General features: G+C 39.6%; 1 long non-coding RNA gene across 2 annotated transcripts; it reads left to right on the top strand.

Moving 5' to 3' along the window:
• Window positions 1-3881: 3881 nt before the first annotated feature.
• LOC135318715 (uncharacterized) lies at window positions 3882-19199 on the top strand. 2 transcript variants are annotated; one of them, XR_010377025.1, is made up of 3 exons: window positions 3882-4004; window positions 13901-14038; window positions 18428-19199. It is a non-coding gene; the product is annotated as an uncharacterized LOC135318715 (long non-coding RNA). The 2 variants fall into 2 exon arrangements; XR_010377026.1 differs by lacking the exon at window positions 3882-4004 and adding an exon at window positions 13278-13467.
• Window positions 19200-19325: the final 126 nt, after the last annotated feature.

Raw genomic sequence — 19325 nt, 5'->3', positions numbered from 1 at the left:
CTTTCTCTTTAAGCTTCCACAAGAGGCTATGATATGCTTCAAAATACATCCCTTGCATTAGAATCTTTGCCTCAGGGTCTGCTTCTAAGAGATCTGGACCTAATGCTAAAGGGCACTTAAGGTAGATGGAATCAAAAGTTTAAAGGAGAGAATAAGCATGTTTAATTTGCTTGAGGAAACTAATCTCATTTACAAAAGATGTAAATGAAAATTCTGGAAAAGAGTTTAGAAATCTGGTTATTGGATAGCGCTTGGCAGAAATTTAATGAAGCAAAGGAAATTCATAATTCTTTCTTGCCTGTGTATCAACTGAGAGAGCCTGTTACAGGTGCAACTGCCTAGATTCAACTGAAATGTAACAGAGTCTATGTTCCATGAATGCATCTTGCAATTTAGAACTTGACTATTCATAATGTAAGTAAGAGACACTGCCCATGTCTCCTGAGGACTCAGTGGTTCAGAAAACTGCTCCATGGTACAAGAACCCGTCACTTTCTATTTAAGGGCTCCCTTTGGCAAGGTAATGTGCTTGACCTGGTATGAGGTGGGCTGTAAATGCCAGGGAGTTAATATCCTCAGAGTAGTTCTCAACTAATAGGAATTAGTGCATTAAACACCCAGGATTTCTTACTGCTCAGGTGAGTCATCCCTGAGTCATGTTCTACATCATCTCCCAGAGGTTGAGACCTAGTCTCCCACAATGGCATTCTCTTTTGGCTTCTTTTTATTGCCTGTCCCCATTCTCCAGCCCCCTACTGATGTTTCCTGGGATCTCATTCCAAATCTACTTGCAAAAAATCCTGTGTCATGATCTGCTTCTGGAGGAAATCGAATTAAGACAGTTTCAACCTCAGAACTTTCATATTCTCATGAATGTCTTCTCCTGAGATGCAGTGTCTTTAAAAGGCAATTTACCCGTGGCTCTGCTTTACAGGTTCAGAGTATACTCCTTCAGAAAATGTTTCAGACTCTGCAGCTCATGTTTATGAATATGGTTGATAAGGATAAAGTATTATTGTTTTATTTTGACTATGGTCTGAATAAACACGAGTGGTAATGCAAGCAGAATGCATTTAGGGAGAATTAAATCAAGGTTCATATTAAGGAAATCACAGTCATCCCCAAAGTGGGAGCTACTCCACAAGTCACTGATTCAGCAAGTATTTATCGAGTCTTGTTTATGCACAGGGCATGGCGCGGTGCCAAGATCGTTGTAAATGTGGATTTGATTTTGGGCAACGCATCCCATAGTCATGAAACCCAGGAGGATGTTCATGTTGGTTAACTAAAAAGGAATGAAACTGATTTGAGTATGCAGCTTGCTCAGATGCCGTCTCAGGAATCAGGTTCTAAGGAGGAATTCCCTCCTGGTTTGGAGTGAAGAAAGGCAATCCTGAAATAAACGCATACCAGACCCCGAGATGTCTGGGTTGTGGGTCCTAACGTGCATTATGTGTCGTGAGATGAGACACATTTATTTACAAATAAATCACTCTATTTTATATTCTGCCTCATAGAGTCTTCAGCTTTCTCTCATCACTCTATGTGAGCTTGTTTTGTTTCCACAATATAGTTCTGAGCTGTGTTGTGTCATCCCAGCATATTGTATAATTTTGAAGACACATGGTTAATTTAAGTTCACCTACGTACTGATTTCTCATGTGTCCACTGAGTGTTCCTTTATTGTGTACCTTCTAGGAACTGCTGCCCAGTCACTACGGTACGGCAACCCCTTGCCACGAAACAGCAATGAAGAACATATGGTCTCAACTTACAGGGAGTTTCTGGCTTAGCTGCAGAGACAGGCAAAGAAAGGGGAATTTTCCAAATGGTGTGGTAAGTACAATGAAAGGAGAGAGTATGGAAGAGGGAAATTTCAGCCCATTTAGACTCAAGAAGGCTGAGAAGTGGGGTCAGGGATGGTTCCCAGAGCAGGTGTCATCTAAACTTCATGTATATGGGCACACCTTGTTTAACTGCACTCTGCTTTATTGCCCTTCCCAGGTATTATGATTTTTTTTTACAAATTGAAGGTTTGTGGCTACTCTGTGTCTATTAGCACCAGTTTTCCAACAGCATTTGCTCACTTCATATCTGTGTCACATTTTAGTAATTATCACAATATTGTAAACTTTTTCATTATTGTATTACTTGTTATGGTGACCTGTGCTCAGTGATCTTTGATGGTACAGCTGCAAAAAGATTATGATTCACTGAAGGTTCAGATAATTGTTAGCGTTTTTAGCAATAAAGTGTTTTTAATTTAAAATACATACATTTTTAAAGACAGTGCTATTGCACACTCAGGAGACTGCAGTATAGTATAAACATACATTTTATATGCACTGGGAAACCAAAAAAGCCATGTAACTCACTTTATTGCGACATTCAGTTCATTGAGGTGGTCTGGAACTGAACTGTTGCTGTCTTCAAGGTATGCCTGTACAGACATTAAGGACTTAGCTAGAAGGAGAGAGGCCATTAGAAGCAGAGAAAAAGCACAAAGCATCTATCATGGAGAAGAGCATGGGGTGTGGGGTAATTGCAAATGGTTTAGTCCAGCTGGAATGCAGAGTCCTTTAAGGGCTGGTGGGAGGAAGGAGGGGAGCCAGAATGTGAAGGGCTTGAATGTTATGCTATGTGGTATAGACTATTTATGAAGGGTAATGGGGAGAGATTGAAAACTTTTGAACATATCAATAACAAAATCAAATTTTCATTCTACTTCACTCTGACTGCTCTATAGAAACTAGATGGTGGGAAAAAAAACCCTAGAAGGGAAGAGACCATTTAGGAGGGTAGTGCAGTAGCCTGAAGGGATGAGGTGATACGGTGACTGGCCAGCAGCAGTGAAAGTGGAGGGATGTGGACTGAGGTATTAAGGGAGAGAAAGAGGCTACGTGTAAGGAGGTGGGGCACGTGTTTCAGTAAGTGCACTTCGTGCAGTAGAGCCAGCAGGGCTGAGGAAGGAGCCATGATTTAGCCTAGTTTCCGGGGTGACTAGAAAGTTTATTGCTTTTGTCGTGTGAATGAAAAACGTTGCCAGCCGTTGTCAGTAAACAAAGATTGCTGTGGCCATCAAGTCAAGCTACTGCCACCACCTCCCCCACCTCCACTGACAGTGAGCGGAGGAAACTCAGATGCACACAAGCAGGCAGCCACCCACAACGGTGCACCCTGAGGGAACTCAGGATGTGAAAGAACAGGACACTGGGCCTAAAGAGCCAGGTGCAGATCAAAGGAATGATTTCAACGAGCCAAAACCTTTGCACCTTCTCATACATAGAAAAGCGCTCAATTCTTTAACTTGAGTTACCTGGTTTTCTTCAATTAACGGTAATCTTCTGATATTCCGACTATCTGGTCGTTATTGCAAAAACTCCTATATTCTGGCTTCTACCTTGCCACTTTGGAACAGCCTCTTAGAGTGATCTGAGATGCTGTGTCCCAGGCTCGAGTCCTAAGAAAATTCGCCAAATAAAACATAACTCTCAACTTTTAAGTTGTGCATTTTATTTCAGTCAACAGTTGTCACCTTTGCTTAAAACTCTTACCTTGAGACCTTTGTTCCCACGTGAAAAAGACCTAACAAAAATTTTTCCTTTTGTCTCAATCTGCTGCAGCACAACAGACACTTCAGCTTCCTGTTCTTTGTCTCATGGTTAACTAGCTGAGATGAAAACTCTGCTCGCAAAGCTAGCTAAGCTAGAAGATAAAACCCCAGCATTTCCTGTTTATATCGCTAAGAGACTGCTGCCATTTGCACTGCAACCAAAGTGCCATTTGCACTGTAACCAAAGTGTAAACCACATCCTTTGGAAACTTGTTTATTCCTCTCTATAAAAGCTGAGACGCTGCAGAAGATCTTCAGATTGGGGTGACCTTTCTATTGCAATAATCTCAACAATACTGATCTCCTATATTGTCTGGTTTTTGTCTTTGACAGTTAGGTGCCATGACTCAGGATGGGAGCTTGCCTTCGGATTCCCATCAGTTCCAGCCAGGTAAGACCACTTGGAGCTTCTTGAGCTCCATTCCTGACTGGCAGCCTGGGATCTAAAGATGAGTCCTGATCCTGGTCCTATGTTCTAGATTCTTGTCTGTTGGAAGCATGGTAAGGATTTGATTTTGATTCCTTTTGACTATTTAATTAATTTCTGGTACTAGGTTTTTTAATTTAAAGAAATTTTTTTTTTAGTTTTAGTCAGACCATTTGGTAATCCCTGTAAATGAATTAAATGGTTTGTAGATATCATGTTTCTGTTATGTGAAAGATGACAGAAAATGGAGTTTGTTACTCTTTTCTGCTTATCTGTTTTCCCTGTTGTGAACTCAAATCAGTTAAGAATTTATATCCACTGGGAAAACAAGAGCTCTTTTATAAAAAAAAAAAAAGGTAGGTTTTGTTACTTCTGGGTTTATGCCTGACCTATAGACTACAATTTTAGAACTGAAGCTATAAGTTCTCTATGTCTGTGTCTGTGTGTTTTTGTGTCTGTGGGTATGTAATATTTCCCTACTTCCAAAAGGTACTACTAAAATAAATTTTTAAAAGAGCTCTATTCTGGTTGACTTAGAGCTAAATAGGATCTTATACAAATGAAATGTTCCTAAAATTCTGAGATATTGAAAAAATTAAACTTCCAATACTTTTATGTACTAAAAAAAAATTATTCTCATAGGCACCAACTCAAAAGTTCTAAGAATTCAAGTTTACATAATTTAGGTAAATTTTGGCAAATGAGTCTAATTTAATAGTGTTGGTTTCATTAAAACAGCTATATCTTCTGAGTTAGCAGCATTAAGTATAATATAAACACACATTTTTATTCCACTTGGGCATGTTCTTCCCCAGCGTACAAAGATATGCTGATTTAATAAGCTATCATATCAGTTACCATGTTTTTAAGATTATTAAAAAATGCATAAATTTGTATTTAGTCAAATTAAATCATTATTCTGACAAACTTTATTTCAAAAGTAATTATGTTTTGTAGTAGGGCGGCTGGAAGATAGTTCCCAAAATCTTTCGGCAACTTACAACCTTGGACTGATGTTAAATTGAGTTAATTAACGAATATTCATTAGATACCTAGATCCTAGCTAAGTCAGATAGCATCCTGAAGCATTAATTACTAAATATACTTTCATTTTTACATAGTTTTTGCCTTAGTTTTATATAATACAGAGAGGCTATATATTTGGTCTGTTAATAAACATGTTCATTTTTGCCACACTGAGAAGCTGTAATGAAAGGAATATTCATGGCTATAAAAAGTTATGAGATGTATATTTATAAGCTCTGCTTGTCTGCTAGAAACTATTGGTGTATGAAAGATAGTTTACAATTACCTAATGCAGAGACTCCCGCCTTGGCCAAACTTCAGTCAGGCTCCTGAAGCCCTCTCTAGAATAAGTCACGGCCGTGGTCTGCTGCATTCAGTTTATTGGGAATCCCCCCCATTTCTGATACCTGATCATCCCTGATATCTGATCAGATTCTTCATCCTCTGCCCTGGATGTCTAAGTCCTAGGCCTGTTTTTAGGAAGAATCCTGTTACACAGGGTTAGCAAGAATCCCCCTACTCTTGACATCTAATCAAGTTCCACTTAGTAATTTTTCACCCACTGACTTCCTCACTCTGCTACTTGGCTATAAATCTCCAGCTGTCTTGGCTGTTTTGGGAGCTGAGCCCAGTTTTACACTGAAGTTCCTCTCCCCTACTGCGGTAGCTCTGTTAAGATCTGTCTTGCCATTTAAACACACGGCTGATGAGTAACTTTTCTTTTACATGACCTCCTAGTTTTCTCTATGCAACCAAGGTCAGCTGTTGTTAAAAATGATAATCAATATATGTGAATGAGACGCTAAGAGGAGTGATAGTGGCAGAGAGGAAAAACTTTGCATGCAAAGTATGCAGGAGACATTTTGTTCAGGAAGAAGAGAGTAAGTAGGTTTGTTCTAAATTAAGATGGTCTTTTCAGAACGAGAAGGAGAAAAGTATAGGTCAAAACCTGCCTGGATAGAGAAAGCTGCAGATGGTTCCTGAAGAGGGAATTTTATTCCTTGTAATTACAGTTGGCTAAGGTTTAATGAGTTTATTAACAAGAGTTTTACTAAGAGCATTAGTATCAAATAGACTGTTTCAAAACTGTGATTTGGTTTTCTCTATTAAAATGACAGATTTGTCTTGGATTTTTGGTCTTCTCTTAATATGTGCTTGTGAAAGGGTTTTCTTTACCTTCTGAGTAATCTGCCTAGAAGACAACTACTCAAGGTCTTACCAGAATAACTCCCTGTGCTTTGTATTGACTTTATCATATCCTTGATTATTTAAGAGAATGAAGTCTCTTCACTTCAAAGAGCTGAAGGGCTCTGTGTCTACTTCTGAGATTTTTTTTTGTCATGTTGGTTAAATAGAATTGTTTCTCATTAATCCACGATCTTATTTAATCAAATATTTAAACGTTTGGACTACTTTTTCTATTTTCCCTTCCAAAAACTAAATCCTAGATGGTATCTTTTGCATTGTCAAGGAAGAAAAATGAAGTCTGGACTTGAGTAAGAAAAGACATTATTGAGAATACTGCAGTAGAAAGATGCTGAAGGCCTAAGCCAGAAGTTTCAGACAAGGGCTGGGCAAGCAAAGCTTTTATATGCAGAGACCCCGGGACAGGTGTCTACAGAGAGTGGAAGGGGATGCAATGCTACAAGCTGGTGTGTGGGAGTGGCCTTGAAACTTATGAAGTGCTGAAAATACTGTACTAATAGAAAAGTGAGGACAAGAAATTTGGTTTGTGGTTAGGCATGTGGGGTTGGGATTCTGGGTCTGCCATGCAACAAACCAGAGTTAAAGTACAGGAAGTTCACATACACTTGGGGGCCTAGTGGTCCTCAGCTAAGTCGCCTAGAGCTGTGTTAAGCACAAAGCTTGATCAGCCTTGTCAGCCCCTCTTCTTGTTCAAGGCACATCAGAAAGACACCAGCCCTGAACACTAGAGGGACAGGGAGCATCTCAAACAGGGGATGGCCGAGTGCAACAGTCCTCAGGGTCAGCTTAGTGATGGCCCAAGAGGACTAGCTGAGCCATCTGTCTGGTGTGCTGGCAAAGGTCAGTTGTTTCAGTGTCCCTCAGATCAGATATCTTAAAAGCTGGATGCTTGAAATGAAAAAGAAAAATGTTACTATGAAGGGTTTTATTAAAGTAAAGAGCCAGAAGTTTAACTCTAAGGGTATCTAGTCCAGTGAATTTCAAGAGGCCTGTGGATGAAAATGATTATGCAGCGCTGCTCTTTGAGTTTTATTACCTCCTAACTATGTTGCCCAGAGTCTGGGTTACTTGTCTTATGAGGGCAGGCATGACTGAGCATTTCACCAGACTTCCTTAGCGACCCACAGCAGCTTGCCAGGGGAGAAATCGGGCCATGCACGGTTGGCTGCAGTAACGAGTCCTTCTAGGTCTATGACAAGTTCAGGCTTGAGCTGGCAGTGACTCCTCAGATCCTGGGGACAAAGACCAACTACAAGGCAACCTTAGAATCCTGATAAAGATCTTGTTTTATTTCTCAGGGACTCCAAGTCAAGGAGGAGAGAGAAAAATTAGAAAGCTTAGTTTGTAGCCAGATACTGAAAGAAAGTACAATGAAAACTTGGTAAGGGTTGACAGTCTGTGCAAAGTAACATCCAAATCTGGTTTATGAGTAGGTATCACAACCGGTTCATCTACAGTGAGAGAGGACACCAACTGAGTCTCTACCAGACAAGACAGAGTTTGTGTAACAATGAGTTACCTGCAGTTTACAAAAAAGTGCAAAATAGCTCAAAGACAATGAGTAGCTTCAGAATCTGGTAACTCAGAAGGCTGTGCAGTTTCTCAATGAAACACGGAATTTCTCCTTACAGTCCCTCTTTCCCTTTTGATCAAAAACAATCTCAAAGCAAGATTATTCTTCATCACAACATAAGGCCACTCTCATTAGATGTGGCCTGGTTATTTACATAGATGCAGCAAGAATGACAATTTACCACACAGGTCTTATCTTTGCTTTGCTGACAGTTTTCTGAAGCATCTCAGATTGGACTTTTCTAAGCCTCTTCCTCAAGAGGAGAGGAAGCCAAGCCAAGAATTCACCATTGGTTTTCACCTGCAGCACCCAGAGATTTGGTGGGCATTCCTCTCTTCTTGAGTTCCCCAAAATATCTTAAGATTCCTGATCCTTGCTCACCTATGAGGCTGGGAACCCTATAAAGCCAGCTGCCAGTCCAGCTTTCCCAAGAGGGACTTAGTAAGCATTGGCCCTACAGAGTCAACCTTAGTTCCTCAGAAGCGTCTGGTCATATCTGATTAAATGAGCATTATCCTCAAATACCACGTTACAGGCAAAGCTAGGCTGCATCACCAGTGTTTCCACTTGTGTCCAAATAACAACTGAATCTATGCAAATAACCATACTGCCATGAAAATAAGAATACTCAATAAGAGTTTCCAAATTTTAGAAGGGTGAGTCAGGATATAATAAAGAAATGTTTCATTTCTGTTTACAAGAGCACCATCTACTAAACAGTTGTGAGTGATAGCTTAAAAGTGGAAGAGGTTCCTTGTTACCAGAAAATAGAACATAAAAGGATCAGCAATATTCCAAACAAAGTCCGTATTCATCCAGTTCATCCAGCTCATTCAGTCCTACATAATCAATTCTTGTTTCATCTGATCTTGGCATAGTGGTCTCATGAATGCATCTGATACTTGCCTAGATGTCTGGAACTCCTGCCGGGCCACTGGCATGATCTGATAGTTCTTTAAGCAGTGCCGTCAGTAGCCGGTACCCAAGAGTACCTGGCATAGTCCTTTTCCACTAGGCTCTAAGATAGTCCTTTTTTGTTAAAGATGGAACATTCTGCCCTATAGCTGATTCCAGGTGTTTTCATGGAAGCATCAGGAGTAGAAAGCACAAAAACAAAACTATCTGTAGATGACTAAAGACTACAAATGGCCCTGGTTAACACAGTTGTGATTGTTTTCAAAAGAGAAAAGTCTGATGAGTGTTCACTATAAAAATAATTCAATTGCTAAGAAAATTTGGTTATTTGAGACAAAGTCAATTCAAAAAGTTTTAGGCAAAATATACATAAACATAATGATTAATCCTATTTTCAAAGAAGAGCGGATATTACATCTTATTTATGAAAATTGATAAACATAATTTCTAGAGTGATAAATGTCAAATATAATAATCCTGAGACATAGTATACTGTGAACATATTGTGCATATAGTTAGAATAAAGCAATGATATATCTAGATTATCAAGCAGAGATATTCACTAAACCTCTATAAACTTGGGAAGAATGTACCCAATTAGAATAAAAATGTATTTTTGCAAGGCTGATAACTCAGAAGACATAGATGTAATTATTAAACCAACAACATCAAACTAGTCTCATTTGCCAAAGATTTACCTATATCAAGTTTGTCTGCATTTTAAAAATATTTGGGTAAGCTTCTATAAAAATACTCTTTCTCTCTCACATTAAACACACTAGAAATTTAATTTCCCTTAATTAATTTCCCTTAATTTCTGGGAATTTCAGGAACATTTAAAATTATATAAAATTATATAGGCTCATTTATCTCTTAGTCAATCAAATCTTAGCAACCAAATGGTGTTCCTTTAAAGAATTTTAAAGTTTAATGTGGTAATGCCATTTGGAGGTAGAATAATATTACACATACATAATACACACACACACATATACACACACACAGACACAAATAGAGAAAGAACTCTAATTTTTCATTTTAAAATTTTAGCCATGGTTCAAAGGCATAAACACACAGACACAAAACTCACTGGTTCTTATAAAAGACCTGACTCTCATCCTCGCCTCACTTACATTTTTATAAAAATTATATTCCTGGCAGATGGGGCAAATTGAAATAATTTGCTCAACATAAGAGCTGAAGCATCTTCACCAGTGTTTGGGAAAGAGACCCTTCAGATGTCCTTGCCCTGACGTGTGGTCTCATGGAGTCTGTGGACTGCATTTCGGGAAAGGGGCAGAGAAGAAACCAAAGGGCTATCCGGTGTCTCCAAAGTCCACATGAGTGGAGGAAACATCCAGCCTATTTCCAGTTAGCTTTTCCACCCTCAGGTTGTTACCCTTGGTGTCCCTGAGCTCCACCAGAACCCTAACAGTGGTGGGAGACAGGGAGTTGAGGGAGAGTCAGGGGCTTAAACCACACTCAAAAAAGCCAGAAGGAGAAGACAGATAAACAGGAGAAAATAGATAAAAAGAAAGAAAAAATAAGCCAAGTTTTTATCATGCTATAGCAGACAAATGTTTAACTCCTGGATTAGGAGTTAAGACTCACCACTGTGGATCTTGATTTCCTCAGCCAGGAAAGGACAAAGTCTGGTAAGAGGGAAGTGACACTCGGGTAAAGAAAGCAGCGTCCGACAGGTAGTCACTGTCCGTTGGAGCCATGGCATCATCACTGTCAAAGAAAAACAATACAATCTGGACATCAGTATGAAAGATTTTATTAAGGGGGATGTTGCAATAGGAGGAGGGGAGTGTTATAATGGAGAAGATGCTCAGAGACTAAGACGTGAATGTCTCAGGGACAGAATGGGTGACCAAAGCTTTTAAATGTAGAGACCCCTGGGGTAGGTGGCTGTGAAAAGTAGAGGGAAGGCTGGTGACAGCTGGTGGTGGGAGGGGCTTCTTGAAACTTAACAATCGTCTTCCAACGTTGTGCTAACAGGAAAGTCGAGGCAGGAAATTGTGGTTGGACACATGGGGCGGGGTCTGCATCTGAGGGAGAGCAAACAAGTTGAAGTGCAGGAAGTTTGCATAGCCTTGAAGGCTCGAGGTTCTAAAGTTGCTTCAAGGTGCCTCGTTAGTGCAGTAGGTAGCACGTCAGTCTCATAAAGTTGCTTCAGGGTCAAAGTTTGATTAGCCTTGTTAGCAACTAAAATTGCCTTTCAGATTTCCCAAGGGGTCCCTGGAGGATCATAAAGATTTGTTCTCTCCCCTTGTAGAAGAGACTATTAGTAATAATTAGGGTTATTTGATATATTACTACTGATGAGTTGCATAGGAAGAACTGTCAAATCTGAGGAAGTGCTTAGACTTCTCTAAGTTAAATTTGTGCGGGTAAAATGTTATTAACATAAATATTTAAATAATTGTATTCAGAGAACTGTCAGTGTTTTTGCTGTCCATGATGTGTTTCTATTTATCAGTCCTGGTATTGCTTATTAGATAAAAGGAGAATAGTGCTATCAGTCATAATTGCAGTTATTTTTTAAAGCATTAACTTGGTTGCAACTTAACTGCTCTAATTTGAATCTAGTATATTCCAGGCCAATGGTTTTCTGCTGGGAATTCGCATTATTTATCTATGGACTTCTATTAACCTACCAATGTTTAGAACCTACTCCAGGTTTACTGAACCTATTTACTTGATTATCTTGATATGTTCTTATAAATGACCTCTGTTGTCTCAGGATTTTTACATGTTATATCTGAAAATGTTTTCTCTGTAAAGGTTGTGTCCATCCATTTTCATAGATTATATGTAATACCCACTTTTTTGAAAATAGGATTAAAGCTTTTTATTTATATGTATTTTGTCTAAATTTTTTCGGATGGGCTTATTTTATTTTTCATGCCATGTAAATAAGCAGGTATGCTTGTCAATTGCATTATCCTTATAATGAACACTGTTCAGATTATTCCCGTTAGATAAATATCAATAATAAGTGAACAATAGCTATTTTTAATCTTTTGTCATCTACAGATAGTTTTGTTTGTTTGTTTGTGTGTGCATTTTAAGTCCTGGTGTTTCCATGAAATCACCTGGAATCAGCTATAGGGCAGATTGTTCCAGCGTTAACAGAAAAGGACTATCTTAGCGCCTAGTGGAAAAGGACTATGCCAGGTACTCTTGGGTACAGGCTACTGATGGCATTGCTTAAATAACCATCATTACATGCAAGTGACTGAGTCAAGAGTTCCAGACGTCTGGTATCTCGGAAGTGTTCATGGGACTACTAACCCAAGATCGGACAGAACAAGAATTAATTACATAGATTGAATGAACTGGATGAATACAGACTTTGTTTGGAATATTGCGGATCCTTTAATGTTCTATTTTCTGGTAACAAGGAACCTCTTCCACTTTTAAGCTATCACTCATAACTGTTTAGTAGACGGTGCTCTTGTAAACAGAAATGAAACATTTATCTTTTGTACCCTGACTCACCCTTCCAAAATTTGGAAACTCTTATTGAGTATTCTTATTTTCATGGCAGTATGGTTATTTGCATAGATTCAGTTGTTATTTGGACACAAGTGGAAACACTGGTGATGCAGCCTAGCTTTGCCTGTAACGTGGTATTTGAGGATAATGCTCATTTAATCAGATATGACCAGACGCTTCTGAGGAACTAAGGTTGACTCTGTAGGGCCAATGCTTACTAAGTCCCTCTTGGGAAAGCTGGACTGGCAGCTGGCTTTATAGGGTTCCCAGCCTCATAGGTGAGCAAGGATCAGGAATCTTAAGATATTTTGGGGAACTCAAGAAGAGAGGAATGCCCACCAAATCTCTGGGTGCTGCAGGTGAAAACCAATGGTGAATTCTTGGCTTGGCTTCCTCTCCTCTTGAGGAAGAGGCTTAGAAAAGTCCAATCTGAGATGCTTCAGAAAACTGTCAGCAAAGCAAAGATAAGACCTGTGTGGTAAATTGTCATTCTTGCTGCATCTATGTAAATAACCAGGCCACATCTAATGAGAGTGGCCTTATGTTGTGATGAAGAATAATCTTGCTTTGAGATTGTTTTTGATCAAAGAGGGACTGTAAGGAGAAATTCCGTGTTTCATTGAGAAACTGCACAGCCTTCTGAGTTACCAGATTCTGAAGCTACTCATTGTCTTTGACCTATTTTTGCACCTTTTTGTAAATTGCAGGTAACTGATTTTTATGCAAAATATGTCTTGTCTGGATCTGGATCTGGATCTGGATCTGGATCTGTTACTTTACACAGATTGTCAGCCCTTACCAAATTTTCAATTTTTCCACTTTCCTTCAGTATCTGGCCACAAACTACTCTTAGCTTCTGAACTAAGCTTTCCAATTTTTCTCCCTCATCCTTGACATGGAGTCCCTGAGAAATAAAACCTGACTGCCAGATCTTTATCAGGATTCTAAGGTTGCCTTGTAGCTGGTCTTTGTCCCCAGGATCTGAGGAGTCACTGCAAGCTGAAGCCTGAACTTGTCATAGACCTAGAAGGACTCATTACTGCAGCCGACCGTGCGTGGCCCGGTTTCTCCCTTGGCAAGCTGCTGTGGGTCGCTAAGGAAGTCTGGTGAAATGCTCAGGTCACCTCTACCCTTATTGGAGAAGTAGTCAATGCTGTGGACATCATCACCAATTCCATCAACATCTTATCTTCAAAACACTCAGTGAGTAGTGCGTCACATGCAAACAGGCAATGGCCAGACCACATTTAAATCAGAACTCTGACACACAAACTCTATAGCAAGCAGCCTAAGAATCCAACCACAACTTCAACATTAGTCCCCAAATAGGACCTGGTCAAGAATTTCCAGCTTCCCTCATTTTTGCCCCCTCTTCTTACTTAGGACCAACCACAGAAAGCCAAATATACACTCTTAACCCATCCTCTAGGGTGGCCCAGTTTTAGTTAACCTGCTTCCAGCATCTGCAGGCCAACAGCCTCCAATCTGGGCAAACCTGAAGCCTTCACCTTTATTTCATTCTAGAGCTTTTCCACTATTCTGCATACATTTGAGTTTCTGCCAAATTCAAATAATAAATTCTAAATAAATAACAGTTTCTTGTTTTCATTTGAGCATTTTTCACTTGTTTCCACAGATTTCTTGGACGTTCCAGTAGGACACAGTTTGCCCTGACCATCGTCATGGACTCCAGTCTTCAACTAGGTGTGGCACCCCTTGTGCCTTTCTGCTCACGTCTTGTCAAGACCTCAGCTACGTGGTGAATCAGCACCAGGTCTGAGCGCCATTGCCTTTGTGCTGAGTTCCTTGGTTATTCATTCTCAGTTTGATACCCAGATTTTGTAGTCATTTCTCATTTGCTTGACATCCTTGATGGAATCAAGTCATTCTCTTCATCCCTTTTTGCTGCATTTGTGTTACTCTTTTATGGTGTGCTGTCTGAGAGTGTTACTTGTCACAAGAAGGAGACAGGGAAGAGCACAGTTTATAAGCCTGTTTTTCATGGCAGCCTCACAGACCAGTGAGTTGGTGGTTCTTATCAGACTGGTGCGCATTGGGATAAACATTGCTGTAGGTCATCAGCAAAACCGGATGAGGTTCCCTTTATATCCTAAATTTTTGTCCTGAGAGATTATTTTGATTTGGAGAGAGCGTTCTCTGGTAGTCCACCTGCTGAGGGGCACGGATTGTTGGGTGTGTGTTTGGAGGTGGCCAACCCTCAGGTCAGGTGCCTGACATACGTAGGTACAAGCATTTCATTTCTACCAGCCATTGCCAACTCTCATGGATTCAACCAAATCTAAATCTTATTCTTTTCCAGGAAAACTCTTGACTCCTACATTTACTCTCGTTAGTCTTAACTTTACACCTATCTTTCCAAATGACATAATTTTCCCAAAAATGACTGAGGCCTTCAGTGGGTAGTCTGGGGAACATCTGACTATAACAAATTTGTTTGAAATTTCCTTGAAAAAGAAAGGAAGATTTCTCAGCTTAAATGGGTACATGTTTTTGATTGGTGTGCAGAGGCCTCCAAACAAAATTCTGAATTAAAAAGTTACTTTGTTAAGAGATTATTTGGCCAAAGTGATGAGCAGTTTGACAAATTTAAGCAACAAGCTGGACTAACTTCCCTAGTAAATCTTTTTCTTTGTCCTGCCGTTGCTTCCCTGTTTCCCGCTCTCCTCTTCCTTAAAATCCTTCTGACTTCTTTCCTTCCACTTCTCTGTCAGCCCTTCCCTCCTCCTCCCCTTCTCCAGACCTTACCATTTCCCAACTCTCCCCAGTGCCAGTTGCCTGTGAAAATTTATCCTTTCCACTTGCTAGGTATGCAGGGAACTGTAGAATTTAAACTTTGAACTTAAGCTAGATTAAGAGCTGTAAAGATTTCTCTGAACCTTTATAAGACCAGCAAATATTCATACAATAATTTAGAATTCTTTTGGGTGCATATAACCTAGACTTACTTGATCTATATCAACTTGCACACAAACTGGCTGGTACTTCAGATGCTAAATCCTATATGGTAAAAGCTGGTTGGCCTTTCCCAGCTTTGACCCATCAGATCCTTCATTTCGCAACAAGCTTGAGGGTCAGCAAGTGGCTTGAAAAATAGAGCACAATCTCCTAAAATCTATACCTGAAACATTTCTAATAAAAGTTGATCAGACTATAATTCAATCATGTAAAAATGTGGTAGGAGATTTTCAGGTAGACTAATAAAAATCTTCCCACAACATCTGAAAGTGGAAGGAGATGCTAAGGTAACAGCAGCCCCTTCATCTCATTTTATCAGTTGATCTAAACCTGAAATTAGGCACCTAATTCAAAGAAATTAGAGGGAGAAATAGCTCCTTAATCTGAACTAAAACATCTGGCCTAACACTGTGAAAGGGCTTTAGGATAAAAATGAGACAAGACCCAAGATAATCTTGTGTCCCTAAAGATCAAAACACTAAGTAGACCACTCCCCAGCCAACTACCTGTTAATAAACCAAAAGGATGAAGATGTCAATTTGTTCAAGACTTCCGGACCATGGACAAAATCGTTATCTTTTGTTTCTCTGTAGTACCTAACTCAAATGTCATCCTGTTAACTGTTCTGCCTAACGCTACTTGCTTCACTTTGCTTGCCTTTTTCAGTGTGTCTCTAGATCAAGAGAATCAATATCCTTTTAACTTCATCTGGGGAGGACAACAATATACCCTGGACAGTCATGTCTGAAGAGTACACTGAAGCCCCTTCTAATTTTTCCCAGGTCTTCTTTATTCAAGATTTATAAGATCTAAATTTCCCTTGTGAATCAGTTCTGATTTAATATGTAGATGATTTTCTACCTTGTTCTGAGAATAAGGAAGTTTGTCAAAGAGGTTTAATTTAGCACTTACTCTCAGCCTTAGCAGAAAAGAGACATGGTGTTTCAAAAAATAAATTACAAATATCCCACAACACAGTCCAAGACATGCTCTGTCTAAGGAGAGAAAACATTCTCTCCCGGTAGACTGAAGACTTACCGTAGAACTCTTTCAAAATGTTACCCTAGACCTCTTTCAGGATGACAACTGAGAGGCTTTCTAGGTTTAACTAGATACAGCAGACAATGGGTGACAAGTTCTTCTGTGATTGTAACACTTCTTTATGGATAAAGTCTTTAGAAAGAGACCCAGTGATCTGGACACCCAAACATGAACAGACTTCCTGTAACCTAAGGCAGCTCTTCAGGTTTTTCCCCTAGGCACCCGAAACTGTAAAAGGCCACTTCATCTAATTGTGCATGAGCAATATGGACAAGCCCTTAGAATTTTAACTCAACTTCATGCAAATCAACAAAAACCATTTATTTATTTATTTGTTTGTTTGCTTATTTAACTATAGCCTCACTCTTGACCTTGTAAAGGCTTATCTCCTTTGACCCTCTGTCTCAGGGAAATAGGTGCCATTGAAAAATTTGTTGATGCTTTTGCTGAACTAGTTCTAGGCTCTTTGCTTAACCCCAGGATTCCTCAAGCAGGATAGACATTATTACTGGCTGAGAACATGCAACACTTTTCAGCCAACTGGATGGCCTCTAATGAGACTGTTACTCTCTCCCTCTCACACTACCATTCACGCGTGCAAAAACCTGACTCCTGCCACTCTCCTGCCCCTCCTAAAAGAAGTGCGTAATTATGATTGTCTTACTTCAGTTAGGAAACTTTCTGTATCTCACTTAAATGTTTTAGAGATTCTATTGAGAAACCTGACCTAATATTATTGTTGACGGATCAGACCTCAAAACAGATTATTAAACAGGAATTGCTATCAATAATTTAAGACGATAGTTTAGAATACAGTCTTCTGCTTGAAGTAAAGTCATCCTAGAGAAGAACTTACTGCATTACTGGAGCTTCTCAACTAACTAAAGATCAGAGGATAAACCTACATACAAAAAGCAGATGTGTTTTTGGAGTACTCCATGACTTTAGGATACTTTTGTATTAAAGTGGTTTCTCATCTCTGCTGGGATTCTCCTAAAAACAGACAACAAGTTGAGGGATTTTTCCATGCACTCCTACTTCCCAGAGAGATGGCTATTAGCAAGACTGAGGTCCATGTGAAGAGAGACTATGTGTGAAGCCAAAGGAAATACTTCAGCTGATTATTATGCTAAATGAGCTGCCTTAAGCAAATTGTAATCCTATCTAAACCCTCAAAGGATAAAGCTAAGGAGGGATTCAGAGAGGCCATTAAAAATATTAGCATTTAGCCCCTGAGTTTGAAAAGGAAGAATGAAAAAATAAATTTGGTTGTACCCTTCACTCAAATGATGACTCTCAAGATAGCCGCTTGGTGATACTAGGTCATTTCAAATGGATATTAAATTTCTCCTTGAAACTGCTCGTCATGGCAAACTGATTGTTATTTTAAATCAACACTGGTGAAAACTTTAACAGCTGAGATTATTTGCAGGACATGTGTCACCTGAAGTTAAAACTTTAACCCTGGAAAAACTTGTAAAGATGGGATATGGTCAGGACTCAAAGCCTCAAAAGAACTTTGAACACATTCAGCTGGATTTTGTCCAGCTTCCAACCTCTACGAGATTTGTGTATATCTTAGTTATTGTATATCTGTTTTGAGGATGGGCTGAAGCATTTCCTTGCCAAGAAGCTTATAGCCCTCGTGACCACTAAAAAGCTGCTTCAACTTGTGTTTTCAACCTGGGACACCCCAGCTTTTATATCAAATGATTAGGGGCATACACTTAACAGAAACCCTTATAAAATAATTCTGTAAGACATTACCTCTTATTCAAAAACTATATTGTCCTTATTACCCACAATCTTCTGAAAAGGTTGAAGAGACTAATGTCAATCCTTAAATTCAAATTAGTAAAACTTTTAGAAATGTTTGGACTCCTTTGGCCAAAGGTACTCTCACTAGCTCTTATGGCCTCTTATATCCACTCCCTCAGGGGCACAGCAGTTATCCTCCTGTAAATTGGTTACATGAAGGTCCATGCTTTTGGGGATTTTACCTCCAATATTAGACTCCACCCTACTGCATGGTGACATGGCAAAATATTGCAAGGGACTCTTGTACTATGATCAGTTCTTTCACCAATGGATTAGGGCACCTGTCCAAGACATTTTCCTAAAGCACCTCTTTATGATCTCCTACCAGGATATTTCATCTATTAGAAGAGACATCAGAGGAAAACTGCTGCTCTTGACCTCACTGGAAGAGACCTTACCGGGTACTAGTAATAACAAGTACAGCAATGAAATGCCAAGGAGTCAATGCTCGTGTTCATGTTTAACAATTGAAGAAATAATTCAGAATCCCACATAATTGGAAGCCTACTCCACTAGGATCCAAATTGAGGCTACTCAGAAATCTTAGAGACACAGCTGATGTTTAGAAGAAGAAACTTGACCTAATATCTTTGGAACAAGCAGATGACTTCAGACAATGGACAGCTTTGAAGGAGGAGTAATAAAATGGCCGCACTTAGGCTAACACATTGCTTATTTTTATGCTTGCCCTTAAAACGCTCAACTGATCTGACCAGTTGCTACTCACAGTTCCAGGCCCACTGTTAAAACTAAAGCTATTGATCTTACTATTTCTACTTTATTCAAAAGCTATAATCATGCTTGGTCTCTGCGTCAATTTCCAGGGAGAAGGTCACAGGACTGTAATCTTACAGAATAGCCTGAATTACCAAGAAGACCACACCTTGAGTGCTTACGAGATAAAGAGATCTAACCCCTGGCCTCTATAAAATTGGTCGCCTGGAGGCATCATGACGCCATTCTGTCTTCTGATAAGAAAATGGTTCTGTTGATCGTTATCAATGCATTATTGTTTGAGCTCTGGCTGTATAACCACCCCACCCCATCCCCAAGGTGGGTTCACAGTTTTGAAGGCACTAGCCTGCTGTGAGTCCCCTTTGCCCGGCAAAGCAATAAAATTGCCTCTTTTCTTCTAAGCTCCAAGACCTTGTCTCTGGGTTATTTGGCTCGTCAGGGTTGGGGGTGCTGATCTTTCGGCAACAGCTTCTGCACAAGATATTGAAATA

Source organism: Camelus dromedarius, chromosome 20 (assembly GCF_036321535.1).
Source record: "Camelus dromedarius isolate mCamDro1 chromosome 20, mCamDro1.pat, whole genome shotgun sequence".
In the NCBI taxonomy this organism is placed as follows: Eukaryota; Metazoa; Chordata; class Mammalia; order Artiodactyla; family Camelidae; genus Camelus; species Camelus dromedarius.
This window is presented reverse-complemented; position numbering and strand designations above follow the sequence as displayed.